Source organism: Salvelinus sp. IW2-2015, unplaced genomic scaffold (genome assembly GCF_002910315.2).
Source record: "Salvelinus sp. IW2-2015 unplaced genomic scaffold, ASM291031v2 Un_scaffold3183, whole genome shotgun sequence".
Classification (NCBI taxonomy): domain Eukaryota; kingdom Metazoa; phylum Chordata; class Actinopteri; order Salmoniformes; family Salmonidae; genus Salvelinus; species Salvelinus sp. IW2-2015.
This window is the reverse complement of record NW_019944470.1, coordinates 37,103-54,290: the sequence shown is the minus strand read 5'-3', so window position 1 is coordinate 54,290 and position 17,188 is coordinate 37,103. Positions and strand designations below refer to the sequence as shown.

Here is a 17,188-nt window from a genome sequence, read left to right as displayed (position 1 = left end):
TAGATCTTGATTCTTAAGTCTTTTATACGGCTCTTAATCTTGATAGTGTTTTAATTTAAATGGGGTCTTCTTTGTATGTATATTGTCTGTATCGGTGATTGCTAGTCTACTTTATGGCCTTCCAAATCTGATGGTAGTGATTAGATTTAAATTTTAAGTATTGATTCTTTAGGGACGGAGTTAAGAAAAGTTGCATGTACTTTTTTCAAGACATGGCATATGAGCGGTGCGCTTAGATACTTAAAAACTATACTTAACTGGAAATCAACCAATCTTCCATCGTTAACACAACGTCAAATGCTTTATTAACACATGTTGGAGGTGTGGGCGACAGACAGAAACAAAATGGGCTGAGTTTGAGTTGTGGCGGAGAGCGACACGCTGTGCGCTGGAGATATGGGGTGAGTAGCAGGGTGGTCTGGGCAGGGTGAATCGTGAGCAGGTGGGTCTGGTCAGGTGGTCTACAGCAGAGCTGTCGCAAGTTGTTAGGTGAACATGTCGTTGGTCTGGAGACTCTCCCATGTGGAGCCTCTAATAGTATGTGAGCAGTGTCTGATAGTGTAGGTACTACTGCGCAGGGCTAGAGTGTCATGCAGAGCTAAGTCTCCTTGTCTAACATATATGTCTGAGGCGCAGAGATCTTTTGACCAAGGGCTGGTGAAGAATGATCTAAAATAATTCTTGATAGTGTGAGCATGGTGGGTCCCTTAGGGCACGACAAGGGTGGTCTGGGCAGTGTACTCTATCGTACTGTAATCACGCCAGAATGGCTAGGGTAGCTTCGCGGCCCCAAATATTAAGTGATGTGACACGAGTTGCTAATGGCTAGTCTCTGCCCTAAGGCCACATCTACCTCCATAGTGGATGCTAATTGTAGTGTAGCCACGCAGGTGATGGTGTATTGGTGTTCTGTATTTCTTAGTTAGAGCTTCAGTCTGAGTCTCCCCCGTTTATATGCCCTCTAACTCTTTGGTCTAGGTGATTACATCATGATTCAGCTAATTGTTAAAAGGTAGGAAACGAGACACTTGTTGGTGATTGTGAGCATTTGTGTGGTTTCTGGTCAGTCGGTGCGGTCTGTGGCAGCGGGATCGCTGGGATTGTCGAGCAGTGCTGATGGCTCTGCGTCGCCCAGTGATATGTGAGGAGCAGGTGGGCCTGCGGGGGGGTCCCCACGGGCCTAGCAGCACACTGCTCGTGAGGGTCTCGAGTCACGTCTGTGATGTGAGCAGGTGCGGTCTGTCAGGCGGGTGAATGTGAGCAGGTGGGTCTGGTCAGGCTGATGTGGCATGCGGCTGCAGCGGGCGAGGGTGATGTGAGCAGGTGGGTCTGTGCAGAGGTGGTCTGTGCAGGTGGTGTGAGAGCAGAGGTGGTCTGGACGGGTGGTGTGAGCAGGTGGTGTAGAGTGCGGGCAGGGTGGTTGGCGGTGTGGGCATGGGTGGTTCTGGGCAGGTGGTGTGGAGCAGGGTTGGTTCTGGCAGAGGGTGTGGAGCAAGGGGTGGTCTGGGAGGTGTGTGAGCAGGTGGAGTCTGGAGGGTGGTGTGAGCAGGTGGGTCTGGGCAGGTCGGTGTGAGCAGGTGGTTGGCAGTGGAGCAGGGGGCTGGGGTGTCTGGGCAGGTGGTCTGGGCAGGGTGGCGCTGCTGAGCAGGTGGTCTGGCAGGGTGGTCTGGCAGGGGTGATGTGACAGGTGGGTCCTGGGCAGGGTGGTCTGGGCAGGCGTGATATGTGGCAGGTGGGTCTGTAGTCGGGATGTGAGCAGGTGGTCCTGGCAGGCGTGGTGTGAGCAGGGTGGTCTGGACAGGTGGCTGTGAGCAGGGCTGGTTCTGGCAGGGTGGGTGTGAGCAGGGTGGTCTGGGTTAGGGTGGTCTGGGCAGGTGATGTAGCAGGGTGTCGTGAGGCGTGATGTTGAGCAGGGGTGAGGCAGGTGGTGCGGTGCGCGGTGCGGAGCAGGTTGTGTTCGTTTCATGGCATGTGTTGTTGCTACCATGTTGTGTTGCTACCATGCTGTGTTTCTACCATGCTGTGTACTTGTCAAGTTGTGTTGTTGTGTTGCTACCATGTTGTGTTGTTCTCATGTTGCCTTGGGGTCATGTTGTAATGTTGTGCTGCTACCATGTTGTGTTGGTACTATGTTGTGTTGTTGTCATGTTGTGGTGCTACCATCTTGTGTTGTTGTAATGTTGTGCTGCTACCATGTTGTGTTGGTACTATGTTGTGTTGTTGTCATGTTGTGGTGCTACCATGTTGTGGTGTTGTCAAAAATATATATATATGTTAGCAATGACCTGATGGTCCTCCAACCCTTGATCAAGTGTACTATAGCGTACTTACATTACTGTAACAGCGTTATAGATTATTGTTCATTAATCCAGATTTTAAATGATTCCAGTGTTCTTTTTATTTCGTTTTTCACAGTAGCACATTGTTAAATACTCATTGTTACGCTAAACGCCAGTTTGTTACAACACAAAACATACTTTATTTATTTAAACAGGGATATGCCATTTATTTGATTTGATAAAAAAATGATCAAAGACCTTACAATAGGCTTTCCGTAAAGGCGGGACGGGCCGTTGTTTAGGCTGTGAATAGGACAGTCAATGGAGAGGTAGAGGGTATGTCCGTGAGGACTCGGAAAGGTCTGTACCTCCCCCTTCAATGAATAAAGTAGCAGAGGTCCATCCAGAGATACATTAGTCAGAGAGCAGYGGTGTTCAGACGGTATGTACTGTACTAACCAGCGATTGTACTGCAGCCTATTTTCTTCAATCCCATGGCCAAGGTAATGCTTTAATAGTTTCACCGTTAGTTTTAAAGGATTGTGAATAGTCTGACGCGCTTTTGTGGATATTTGTTGCACTTTCAAATGTCATGGTTTGTGTGTCATAAACTGCGCCTGTCACAGAAATGGATCAACAGTTGAATTGACCTGCTTTAGCGACTCTATGAATGAAAGTCTTTCAATGAGTTAGAAAACGTCTTGGCCAAGTGCTAAACTCTTGATTCCTGAATTCAAATAACGCGAATTACTTTTCCAAGCCGACAGGTCGTTGGCAGCCATGTATAGGTAATGCATCTATGGAGAACAAGTAATTTATTACCCTTGTCCAAGCTTTTTTTTTTTAAATGTACAATAGATTACGACAAAATCAATGCTGTGAAAGCTGTAGCACAACAACAATAGGTTACAATGCAGACTCTACTGTGTAACGTTGTTGCAAAATATGAAACTGGTTGCCAATAATTAATATCAAGAGTTTTGACCAGGATGTGAATTGTTGGTTATGGTGTATTGTAGGCCTTAGAGGTGCTCAGGTCAGCTGTTTGTTTCTGCACGCAATTGCTAGTAACCCATCAGCAACCGTCCGACTATATGTGATCAAGTGTAAATCTGAGTTCCGCGCCCGACTCTAACCCGCTAATATAGAACATGTGCTGTAGGCTACAGTCAGATGGCAGAACGAGCTTTTTGACAGGGTGCATTTTTTTGGCCTGATTCAGATATGTTTCTGCTTATAATTTCCGACATTTTGGCAGGCAGTTTGTTGCTCAACTCGTCTGTAATTAGATATATTCAGCTTCTCTTCTGTAATTATACACTGAACAAAGATATAAATGCAACATGTAAAGTGTTGGTCCCATGTTTCATGAGCTGGAATAAAAGATCCCAGAAATGTTCCATACACACAAAAAGCTTATTTCTCACAAATGTTGTGAACAAATTTGTTTACATCCCAGTTAGTGATACTTTCTCCTTTGCCAAGAGGAATTGTTGCATATCAAGAAGTCTTTTGAGGGAATGTCCACCAGAGCTGTTGCCAGAGAATTGAATGTTAATTTCTCTACCATAAGCCACCTCCAAGGTCATTTAATAGAATTTGGCAATGTGTCCAACTGGTCTCACAACCGCAGACCACGTGTATGGTGTTGGTGGTGGTGGTGGTGTTGGTGGTGGTGGTGGTGGTGGTGGTGGTGTTGGTGGTGGTGTTCGGTGGTGGTGGTGGTGGTGGTGGTGGTGGTGGTGGTGGTGGTGGTGGTAGGTGGTATGGTGGTGGTGGTGTGGTGGTGGCGAGCAGTTTGCTAATGTCAACATTGTGGACCAAGAGTGCCCCGTGGTGGTGGTGGTGGTGGGGTTATGGTATGGGCAGGCAATAAGCTACGGACAATGAACCACAATTACATTTTATCAATGAACACAATTACATTTTATCAATGAACACAATTTCATTTTATACATGAACACAATTACATTTAATCAATGAACACAATTTCATTTTATCAATGACACAATTACATTTTATAAATGAACACAATTTCATTTTATATGAACACATTTCATTTTATCAATGAACACAATTTCATTTTATCAATGGCAATTTAAATCCCATAATGCACGGCCCATGTTCCAAGATCTGGACACAATTCTTAGAAGCTGAAAATATCCCATTCTTCCGTGGCTTGCATACTCACCAGACATGACTTCCCGCTGAGCATGTTTGGGATGCTCTGGATCAATGTGTTACTACAGCTTGTTCCAGTTCCTGCCAAATCCAGCAATTTCGCACAGTCATTGAAGTGGAGTGGGACAACATTACACAGTGGAGTGGGACAACATTACACAGTGGAGTGGGACAACATTACACAGTGGAGTGGGACAACATTACACAGTGGAGTGGGACAACATTACACAGTGGAGTGGGACAACATTACACAGTGGAGTGGGGACAACATTACACAGTGAGGGGACAACATAACAGTGGAGTGGGACAACATTCACAGTGGAGTGGGACAACATTACACAGTGGAGTGGGACAACATTTACACAGTGGAGTGGGACAACATTATTTACGGCTCTATTTACACTGTGGTCAAACGGAAATGGTTCCAATCGTTTTCCACCATTTATTTTTCAGATAGGGGATTTTAGAAACACTTAAAGTAAGGTCTGTGTTTCATGTAGGTTTACCCTGGCATGACGTTTTAAAAACCATGTAAATCTTTCTCGGACAAGGTGACTTTTATCAATATATCCGGCTCTATTTACACTCAGATTCGAAAAAGCTAATTAGCATCAAAGTAGACATCATTCAAAACTACAAATCCCTGCAAACTCCCATCACCTTTGCAAACAGATATTGTGTCAATTTAACACTAGCAGGGATTTATGAAAGCCACATTAGCAGCTAATTAGCAAAGTCACCTTGTCCTAGACATTTAACATTGTTGAATTCTTTACCCTGTTTTCTCCCATTATTGTCGCATCGCTACAACTCCTATACGGACTCGGAAGAGCCGTGCGTCCTCTGAAACACAACCCAACCAAGCCATACTGCTTCTTGACACAATGCCCACTTAACCCAGAAGCCAGCCGCACCAATGTGTTCGAGGACACCGTATACCTGGCAACCGTGTCAGCATGAACTGTGCCCGGCCAGCCACAGGAGTCACTAGTGCGCGATGGGACAAGGACATCCCTGCCGCCCAAACCCTCCCCTAACCCAGACGACGCTGGGCCAATTGTGTGCCGCCATGGTCTCCCAGTTGTGGCCAGCTGCGACAGAGCCTGGACAGCTTCTATCTCAAGGCCATCAGACTGTTAAACCGCACCACTAACATTTAGCGGCCGCTGCCAACATACTGACTCAACTCCAGCCACTTTAAAAATGGGAATTGATGGAAATTATGTAAAAATGTACCACTAGCCACTTTAAGCAATGCCACTAATACAATGTTTACATACCCTACATTACCCATCTCATATGTATATACTGTACTCTAATATCATCTACTGCATCTTGCCATCTTTATGCAATACATGTACCACTAGCCACTTTAAACTATGCCACTTTATGTTTACATACCCTACAGTACTCATCTCATACGTATATACCGTACTCTATACCAATCCTACTGCATCTGCCATGCCGTTCTGTACCACCACTCATTCATATATCTTTATGTACATATTCTTTATCCCTTTACACTTGTGTGTGTGTGTAAGGTAGTAGTGTGGAATTGTTAGGTTAGATTACTGTTGGTTATTACTGCATTGTCGGAACTAGAAGCACAAGCATTTCGCTACACTCGCATTAACATCTGCTAACCATGTGTATGTGACTAATAAAATTTGATTTGATTTGATTTGACTTGAACCCAGAATCTCTAGAGGCACAGCTAGCACTGCGAAACAGTGCCTTAGACCACTGCGCCACTCGGGAGGCCCTTTCTAGAGAGATTTATATGGTCATCAAAACGTCAGGGTAAGCCTACATGAAACACAGCCCTTATTTTAAGTGTTCCTATGGGAAAAATGAATGGTGGAAAAACGATTAGAACCATTTACCTATTTGACTGCTAGGTTTTATGGGTATTATGACTCATACCGTGGTACTATGTCTATATAGTTGACGTCAGTAAAGTTTCCTCTGTCATCTCTGCTTCCTTCGTGGAGCAAAGACGTTTAGGGACCGGGGAGACAATGCAATAACTCTTAGCTGGAGAAAAAAAATTGCGCAAAATTTCCAAATGACGTCAGTTTGAGCGGTTGTAAGGAAATGGAAAGCTGTGAAAACGACCCAACATGTTTCTGATCAGACTTCAGTTCGGCTTGGATGCGTATTTTATTTGGTTTTAAATACTATCAGCTTTTATGATGCTGATAAAGACAACAGCTCTACTGACGCTATCTAACTGAGCATAAGTCATATTTCTGTTCCCAAGTCAACAGGTGTTTCTTTCAGCATCTGGAGAGAATGCCAATGCTCAGTTAGATAGCGTCAGTAGAGCTGATAGTTTTACAGGAAGAAGTGCTTAACTCTGCACTATATATTAAGTGGTTAAATGGAAACTGAAATCTGGACACTGACCGTAGGTCTATAACCTCTCACAAAGCATCTGAACAGTAGGCTACAGTTCACTTCATGTCCCCATCTTGTGACTGGAATTTGTAGTGCTTCACAATCATCACACATGACGTAGCCTTTTATCCTCTGTTACCAATTCTTTCCCAAACGTTACTTTTCTGGGCCTCCCTTCTTTTTATTTTCAACTCTACCTTTCACAGCTTTTCTCTTATTGAATTAAACTCCGACATTGTCCTTTTTGCCTCCRTGGATTGTTAACTTTTTCTGCCCGTTCCCAAAAGCATTTTGGGATTGGCTGTTTGACTCAGGTTACAGCTAGGCCCTGGAGGTCAGGCCGATGCACTAATGACAGATAGCATAAAATAATGACAMACCTCCATGTAGTCTAGATATAAATTACACAATAATGATACATTTATGTATTTTTTTAAAGGTATTGTTCTCTCTTTATTCATCCACACAATATTTAATGACTATCCGCGGGGACTGCGAGTTATGAGTCAACCCATGCATCACTAGTTGGCCTATCCTGAAAACAAATGTACCATTCATCTCCAGGTCATTAAAACAAAGACATTATGTGTCTGGAACCAGATAGAAGGCATGTCCCTTCCCTTGGCTGAGACTGGCTGATCAGGTTGACATGAGGGTGTAATCCGAAATCAGCTGGACTGGGAGGGGAGGGGAAAGAAGAGATGGAGGGAGGGAAAGGAAAGGAATCTCTGATGTCCTTTGTGTGCCAAGGAATTGCCTGTGACTTTCACCGGGGCTGCAAATCAAATCAAATCAAGTCAAATTTTATTTGTATGCTAAAACATATAGAGGAAAAATACAGATGAAACCCTGCAGCCATGGTTACTGAGTTTTTCATGAAATCATGATTCTAATGGCAGCTGTCTCCTTGGTGATGATATTCTATTAGAACTCAGAAGTCCTTCTGTTTGGAGGGGGTCAGCAGCCCTCCCCCTACTGTATTACCTCACGCTGAGCAGCACTCCCCCTACTGTATTACCTCACGCTGAGCAGCACTCCCCCTACTGTATTACCTCACGCTGAGCAGCACTCCCCCTACTTGTATTACCTCACCTGAGCAGCACTCCCCTACTGTATTACCTCACGCTGAGCAGCACTCCCCCTACTGTATTACCTCACCTGAGCAGCCCTCCCCCTACTGTATTACCTCACGCTGAGCAGCCCTCCCCCTACTGTATTACCTCACCTGAGCAGCCCTCCCCCTACTGTATTACTCCACCTGAGCAGCACTCCCCCCTACTGTATTACCTCACTCTGAGCAGCCTCCCCCTACTGTATTACCACACTCTGAGCAGCACTCCCCCTACTGTATTACCTCACGCTGAGCAGCACTCCCCCCTACTGTATTACCTCATCTGAGCAGCACTCCCCCTACTGTATTACCTCACCTGAGCAGCACTCCCCCTACTGTATTACCTCACGCTGAGCAGCACTCCCCCTACTGTATTACCTCACGCTGAGCAGCACTCCCCCTACTGTATTACCTCACGCTGAGCAGCACTCCCCCTACTGTATTACCTCACGCTGAGCAGCACTCCCCCTACTGTATTACCTCACGCTGAGCAGCCACTCTCCCCTACTGTATTACCTCACGCTGAGCAGCCCTCCCCCTACTGTATACCTCACGCTGAGCAGCACTCCCCTACTGTATTACCTCACTCTGAGCAGCACTCCCCCTACTGTATTACCTCACGCTGAGCAGCACTCCCCCTACTGTATTACCTCACGCTGAGCAGTACTCCCTCTACTGTAATTTACCTCACGACTGATGGAGGGATTGTGCGGTTCTGGTGTAACTCGCCAGTTGTTATTGCCATGCTGTACCTGTCCCGCAGGTGTGATGTTTCGGATGTACTGATCCTGTGCAGGTGTTGTTACACGTGGTCTGACACTGCGAGGACGATCAGCTGTCCGTCCTCAATCAATCAATCAAGTTTTTTTATATAGCCCTTCGTACATCAGCTAATATCTCGAAGTCTGTACAGAAACACAAGCCTAAAACCCCAAACCAGCAAGCAATGCAGGTGTAGAAGCACGGTGGCTAGGAAAAACTCCCTAGAAAGGCCAAAACCTAGGAAGAAAACCTAGAGAGGAACCAGGCTATGAGGGGTGGCCAGTCCTCTTCTGGCTGTGCGGATGGAGATTTTATACAGAACATGGCCAAGATGTTCAAAATGTTCATAAATGACAAGCATGGTCAAATAATAATCAGGAATTAAATGTCAGTTGGCTTTTCATAGCCGATAATTAAGAGTTGAAAACAGCAGTCTGGGACAGGTAGGGGTTCCATAACCGCAGGCAGAACAGTTGAAACTGGGACAGCAGCAAGGCCAGGTGGACTGGGGACAGCAAGGAGTCATCATGCCCGGTAGTCCTGACGTATGGTCCTAGGGCTCAGTTCCTCCGAGAGAGAGAAAGAAAGAGAGAAGGAGAGAATTAGAGAGAGCCAAGATGTTCAAAATGTTCTGTTCGTCCTGTCTCCTGTAGCGCTGTCTTAGGCGTCTCACAGTACGGACATTGACATTTATTGCCCGGCCACATCTGCAGTCCTCACTGCCTCCTTGCAGCATGCTTATGGCTCGTTCCACACAGATGCAAGCTGTCTGTAAGCTGTTAGTGTCTTAACGACGTTCCACAGGTGCATGTTCATTAATTGTTATGGTTCATGAACAAGCATGGGAAACAGTGTTTAAACCCTTTACAATGAAGATCTGTGAAGTTATTGGATTTTTACGAATTATCTTTGAAAGACAGGGTCCTGTAAAGGACGTTTCTTTTTTAGCTGAGTTTAGCCTAACCAGATATTTTAAAAGTAAAAAATGACCTAAAAGTAATGCAAGGTAATCATGGAGTTAAGGACTGTGTCCTCCTCCTCAGATTGAGGAGAGGAGAGAAGTCAGTGGACCAATACGCAGCATTAGGAAATCAAGCCATCTTCCTTAATTTGAAACGATGCAACACGAAACAAACACTACAAAAAAGTTAACCAAACAAGAAAACACGCTTAGACGAACCTGAACATGAATAAACTAAACTAAACGTAGAACTCACGGGACAGTAACAGGACTACATCAAACGAACGCGAAACAGCCAAACAGTCCCGATATGGTACAATACATAAGACGACAACAGGAGACAATCACCACAACAAACAGTGAGAACACCCTACCTAAATATGACTCTATTTAATTAGAGGAAACGCAAACAACTGCCTCTAATAGAGCCATTACCAGGCAACCCAAAACCAACATAGGAACAGAAAAACATAGACTGCCCTACCCAAACCACCCCTGACCACTATACACATTACAAAAAACAGAAAACAGTCAGAACGTTACAGAACCCCCCCCTCAAGGTTGCGACGCGGGCGCACCAGTCACAAATTCCAGGGGAGTCTGGTGGGCAGTACGACCACGGTTGGTGGTCAGGCTCCGGACGCTGTCCCACACCACCATAGTCACTCCCCGCTTTGTCTTCCACCTGCCCATGACCACCTCAAACTAACATCCCCTAAATGACCGGCCAGCACCGGAAGGGAGGACAGGGGCAGCACCGCGAAAGGGCAGCCACCAGCGGGACAAGGGGCCCAGCACCGACACGGGTCAGCAAACCCGGACCAGGGCAGCACCGGGACAAGGGCAGCACCGGACAAGGGGCAGCACCGGGACAAGGGCAGCACCGGGACAAGGGGCAGGCACCGGGGACAAGGGGCAGCCCGGGACAAGGGGCACACCGGACAAAGGGGCAGCACCGCGGACAAGGGGCAGGGTCCCGGCTGAGCATACTCTGGCAGATCCCGGCTGAGGGACTTCTGGCAAGGTCCCGAGGTCGAGGGACTCTGCAGGTCCCGGCTGAGGGACTCTGAGCAGGTCCCGGCTGAGGGACTCTGGCAGGTCCGGCTGAGGGGACTGTGCAGGTCCCGGTGAGGACTCTGGCAGGTTCCCGGCTTGAGGGACTCTGGCAGGTCCCGGCTGAGGGACTCTGGCAGGTCCCGGCTGAGGGACTCTGGCAGGTTCCCGGCCTGAGGGACTCTGCAGGTTCCTGGCTGGACGGCTCTGGCAGGTCCTCTGGACGGCTCTGGCAGGTCCTGCTGGACGCTCTGGCTGATCCGGTCTGGCGGAAGCTCCTGGCTGATCCGGTCTGGCGGAAGGCTCTGGTGATCCGGTCTGCGGAAGGCTCTGGCTGATCCGGTCTGGCGGAAGGCTCTGGTAGCTCTTTGGCATTACGGGCGGCTTTTTGCAGGGCTCATGGCAGACGGGCAGCTTTGCATGGCTCATGGCAGACGGGCAGTTCAGCGCCGTTGGGCGACGGGCAGTTCAGCGCCGTGGGCAGACGGGGCAGTTCAGGCGCCGCTGGGCAGACGGGCAGTTCAGGCGCCGCTGGGCCAGACGGGCAGTTCAGGCGCCGCTGGGCAGACGGGGCAGTTCAGGCGCCGCTGGCGCAGACGGGCAGTTCAGGCCGCCGCTGGCAGACGGGCAGTTTTCAGGCCCCGCTGGGCAGTACGGGCAGTTCCAGCAGGCGTTGGGCAGACGGCCGACTCTGCCCTGCTTGCAGGCGCACAGTAGGCCTGGTGCGTGGTATAGGGCCTGGCTGCGCTGGAGAGGAGGAAAACAGCTGAGAGAGAACCCGGAGAGAACAGGCCTGGTACGGGGGGGCTGCCACCGGAGGGACTTGGTTACATGGAGGTGGACACGGGTATACCGGGACCGTTGAAGGAGTACACGTGCTCTGAGCACCGAGCCCTGCCCCAACCTTACCCAGGTTGAATGTGCCCGTAGCCCTGCCAGTTGCGCAAGGTGGAATAGCCCGCACTGGCCTATGCTGGCGTAACCCGGGACACCATTCGTAAGGCTGCTGCCATGTATGCGGCCCGAGGAGACGCACTTGGTGGCCAGATGCGTTGGGCCGGCTTCATGAATCCAGCTCGGATGCCCAACTTTTAGCCCTCCAGTGCGGCAAGGTGAATAGCCCGCACTGGGCTAAGGCACGCGTACTGGGGACACCGTTGCGCTTTACCGGCATACACGGTGTCTTACCGAAGTACGACGCCTTTCTACCTCCACGGATTAAGCAACGGGAGTGGCTTCAGGTATTCCTACCCGGCTGCCACACTTCCTCGTGTGCCCCCCCCAAGAAATTTTTGGGTTGGACTCACGGGCTCTCCCAACCGCGTCGCCGCGCTCGCCTCCTCATACCAAGCGGCCTCTCAGCCTTCGCTGCTCAACTCCGCCTTGGGACGGCTGATATTCCCCTCGGACTGAGCCCAGGGTCTCTTACCGTCCAGGATTCTTTCCTCCCAAGTTCCAGAAATCCTGTTGCTCTGTTGAGCATTCCCCTTGCCCGCTTGGTCCTAGGTTGGTGGGTTGATTCTGTAAGGACTGATTGTCCGTCCTTCCTCAGATGAGGAGAGGAGAGAAGGACTCCAGGGACAATACGCAAGCATATAGGGAACCCTAGCACCGAAATAAGCCATCTCTTTATTTGAAACGATGGCAAAACACGAAAACAAACACTTACAAAAAATTTACAAAACAAGAAAACGACGTAGACGAAACCTGAACATGAATTAAAAACTAACTAAACGTAGAACTCACGACAGGAACAGACTACATCAAAACGAACGAACAGCCAAACAGTCCCGTATGGTACATACATAGGACGACCACAGGAGAACAATTCACCCACAAAACAAACAGTGAAGAAACACCCTACCTAAATATGACTCTTAATTAGAGGAAAACGCAAAACACCTGCTCTAATTAAGAGCCACTACCAGGGCAACCCAAAACCACATAGAAACAGGAAAACATAGACTGCCCACCCCAAAACTCACGCCCCTGACCATATAAACAAGCATACCAAAACAGAAACAGGTTCAGGAACGTTAACATGAGGCTAGACTAGCTAGCTAACAATTTATTTGTGGCTATCTGGCTAGCTAGCCAGTTAGCCCTATTGACTTACTATGTATGGGCTTGCGATGTACGCACACTACAGTGTGTATTGTAGGCAGATAAACATGCCAAAATGAACAAAGCATGTATTTGTTAACATATGAAGATATAATATTGACTTATTCCTTCCCAAAAGAAACACAACCTGCTTCAACTCACAGTAACACCATGAAGGTCTGAGTTACTATGGGGTTACTATGAAGTTATTGTCTGTGTCCCAAATGGTAACGTCTTCCCAATTAAGTGCACTACTTTTGACCAGGGCACATAGTGCTATAGTCAAAAGTAGTGCACTAGATTGGGAATAGGTTGTCATTTGGGCCAAAGTTTATGTTCCCTACAGTGAGCACAGTAGAAAACAAATTCATGAGACAGAATGTTGTTTACTCTCTCGCTCTCTTTCAGTCTCTCTCCTATTCCAGTGACCACAGCTATAGAATAATATCATTTTTGTAATCAACTGCCAACAAAACTGAGAAAGCAATCATGACAGACAGAGTTTTGAATTTTGAATTAACAGTTCAAGGCTAGAGGGCATCTTTGACTAAATATCCATGGTGATGTGGCCACACACATATATATATACATGCAGTTGAAGTCAGAAGTTTACATACACTTAGGTTGGAGTCATTAAAACTCGTTTTTCAACCACTCCACAAATTTCTTGTTAACAAACTGTAGTTTTGCCAAGTCAGTTAGGACATCTACTTTGTGCATGACACAAGTCATTTTTCCAACAATTGTTTACAGACAAATTATTTCACTTATAATTCACTGTATCACAACTCCAGTGGGTCAGAAGTTTACATACACTAAGTTGACTGTGCCTTTAAACAGCTTGGAAAATTCCCGAAAATGATGTCATGGCTTTAGGAGCTTCTGATAGGCTAATTGACATCATTTGAGTCAATTGGAGGTGTACCTGTGGATGTATTTCAAGGCCTACCTTCAAACTCAGTGCCTCTTTGCTTGACATCATGGGAAAATCTAAAGACCTGGCCAACAGGCGCACTTAAAACCTACTGTCAATGGTTTCACTCAAAAATGACTGCGCATCGCCTGGTACATACAACTACTTCTCAGACATAGTTCAGTGTGTCAATATGGGAGGGCCTGTTATCCGGACCTTCTGGCCAGTCTCCTATTGGGAGTGGGCCCAACAGGGTTACAATTCTCGGCCACCCACCACGCACGCCACCGAACTACCTCTACATACTCCATGCATCATAACCCCATCAAATCAGCAATCAGTCGCACTACCATTGCCTAGAGCTGGTGATTCTTCTGATCCACCTCTACGCATGACGACACATATCTGCATCATATTCTGACGCACACCCAGTCTGGTTATTCCATGGACAAAACGAGGTGGTGACAATCAACTAACCTCCAGACGGAGCTTCAATGCAACACGTTCAAACTATTACACTCAAACACTCTCTCTTCTTGTGGCCCTCCAACTGCTCTTCCCTAAATGCAAACCGTTAAATACCCAAATGCATGCTCTTGCAACCGAGAGATCGCTAGCCCTTACCTACTGTCCCAGACTACAGTTCTTCCAAATAACAATACATTAAAACCTTTGGAAACAGCGCTTAAAGCCACTCTACGAATAACTGCCCTTGAAGACTAACTATTTACATAAATAACTCACATTCTTAGGACTGTTCTAGGTATACGCCACGAAACTGAATATACAATCATCCTTCCATGATCTTTGCACATCTAAGTATAGCGACCTCACTAATTAAACAAAATTTACAAATCTAGATAGGTAAGTTTACCTAATCTAGTGAGCACATTCGGTCCGCACACACACTTAATCATGCAACAAAACGACCACTACCTCTACACACACATCAATCACACCACAAGCTGCCAAACATACCTTTGTAAAAAAACTGAACACTCACTAACACTACCGATGCCTTGACTTCGGCGATGTCATTTAACAAAATAGGCTTCCAATACTCCTACTCAGCAAATTGGAAGCAGTCTAATCACGTGCCATCCATTCTGTCACCACCAACCAACCAGCACCCACCATCACCCACATACCCACCACTCACATTGCGACCTGTATGGTCTCGCTAGGCACTCGAGCACCCTACCACCAAGCTTCATACTATACCAACACACCATTGGCCAACAAACCCAGCCTGGAGCTTCCGCTAGAGTCTATGCTACTAAGTATTTATGCATCTTAAGGTCTCAATGGAAACGACATCACCGCTTGATTCGCATCAGCGGTCGACTGGTTCTCATGTGTGATTGATTGCAGTGTGATCACGGTCGATTGTGTAGCTGTGTCAGTTACTGGTTCCGAGGCTTGTGTGGATTGTGGAGTGCTTGATCGCGTTAGTTGTCAATTGCGATGTTGTGTAGCTAGACTGGTAGGACCCGCCCCAAGTCTCTTTTACCAGCTCCGGGAGGCTTGTTCCCCAATCCATTGCAGGTGGTATGTCACATCATCATTATACACCGGTGCTCTTATTGTTAAGCAATGATTAGAGACCAAACTACCAAGACCAATTCACAACGATCACGAGATTATATATAACAACACACACACAACATACACACGCCAACACAATCAACATAACCAACGCCCACTCACAGAACAGCAATCCACACACACCAGCACACACACACACAACACACACACACACACACACACACACACGACTCTAAATACACAACACACTACAAACACACACAAGAAACTTGCATTACCCACCTTTACAAGGCAATAACCAAAATACAAAATTCCTACCAACTCCCCTCACATCACTAAAAAATGAGCAACAGGGGGACAGAGTCTCAAGTTTAAGTTTAGTCTGCAGGCATTCCATAAGGCCAAATGGCAAGCGTAACAGTAAAAGGCAGCCCATACCAACAACCTACTCGCTCGAACACTACCAGCGGACCCACATCAAGTGTAATCCATGTTGAGACCTGGTTTAGGACCATCTACTACAATTCTAACACACACAAATCCGGAACACTATTCGAGTCGAGTGGTGGATAAGACTAGAATTTTATACGAAATGGTATTTTGATATACAGAAGTGCTAGTTATCATGACACCTGGGGGTTAGAGTCTAGTAATCAGCCGATTATGGCATTATAATAATCATTGATGAATACCTCGAGCTATCACCAGACACAACCCGAAGAGAGAGGAGGAGGTTCATGCGTGCCAACCACTCAGTGGTACTGCTATATATTGGAGTGAAACACAGTGGTGACTCTTTTTGAGATATACGCGACACACTTTTTTGGGCCTCTGGTAACTTTTGGGTTTCCAGGAAAAGAACCTTTTGGTTCTATTAGCCTTTCAACGTTGGGCTCTTACGTGAAGGGTTGTACCGGGAACCAAAAAAAGGGTTCTCCTATGTGGAACAGGCTGAGAACCTTTTAACCAAATTTTCGCTAAAGATGTAGACTAAGCCTATCATTCAGCCGTATCCTATAACGTGAACACACACTCTCTCTCTTCCTCTCTCTCTCGCTCTCTCTCTCGTCTCTCTTTCTCTTCTCTCTCTCTCTCTCTCTCCTCCTCTCTCTCTCTCTCATCTCTCTCTCTCTCTCAACTCATTCCTCTCCCCGTCCTCCTACTTCCGCTCCTCTTCTCTCTCCCCGCGTTCATGCTCATTCCTTCGTCTCCGGACTCTTCACTCCACCTCCTTCACTCCCCTCATCTCCTCTCTCTTCCGCATCTGTATATCCATCGAGTATCTACATAGTTGTGCAAAATAACGGTACTAAGCATCCAATGCGCATTTCTCACAGTGTTGAATTGCCCTTCGCAATGTAGCCATTGCACTGCCATCTATTTAATCGTTGCAAGTGCCTACCTCTCATCCCCAATCCCCCCCTTGCAGTTCATTAAGAGCTCACCCTTCTACAACTAACATATTTGGAGACGAGCCTCTCAGCCCACCCGTACCCTCCTCGGAAACATTACTAGTTGACTGGCACCCGTGGCTTCACGTTGGGATGGTGTTCCTCGGCTTGCAAGCATCCCCCTTTTTCATCCAAACATATGATGGTCATTATGGCAAACAGTTTCTATTTTTGTTTCATCAGACTAGAGGACATTTCCCAAAAAGTACAATCTTTGTATCTTTGGGATTGATTTGCACTTTTTCGTACCAAAAGTACGTTAATTCTCTAGGAGACAGAACGCGTTCTCTTCTGAGTGGTATGATGGCTGCGTGGTCCCATGGTGTTTTATCTTGCATACTATTGTTTGTAACAGATGAACGTGGTACCTTCAGGAGTTTTGGAAATTGCTTGAAATTGTCAAAAAAATAAATCTGAGGTCTTGGCTGATTT

The 17,188-nt window shown here is 46.9% G+C and overlaps 1 protein-coding gene across 1 annotated transcript in view; it reads left to right on the top strand.

Moving 5' to 3' along the window:
- The first annotated feature begins 2,707 nt into the window (after positions 1–2,707).
- Positions 2,708–17,188, top strand: part of LOC112075469 (fibulin-2-like) — a 37,052-nt gene continuing 22,571 nt past the window's right edge. Inside the window, exon 1 of the mRNA XM_024142469.2 lies at positions 2,708–2,782. The gene's annotated coding sequence lies outside the window, so the exon portion shown is untranslated. The remainder of the gene's footprint in view (positions 2,783–17,188) is intronic.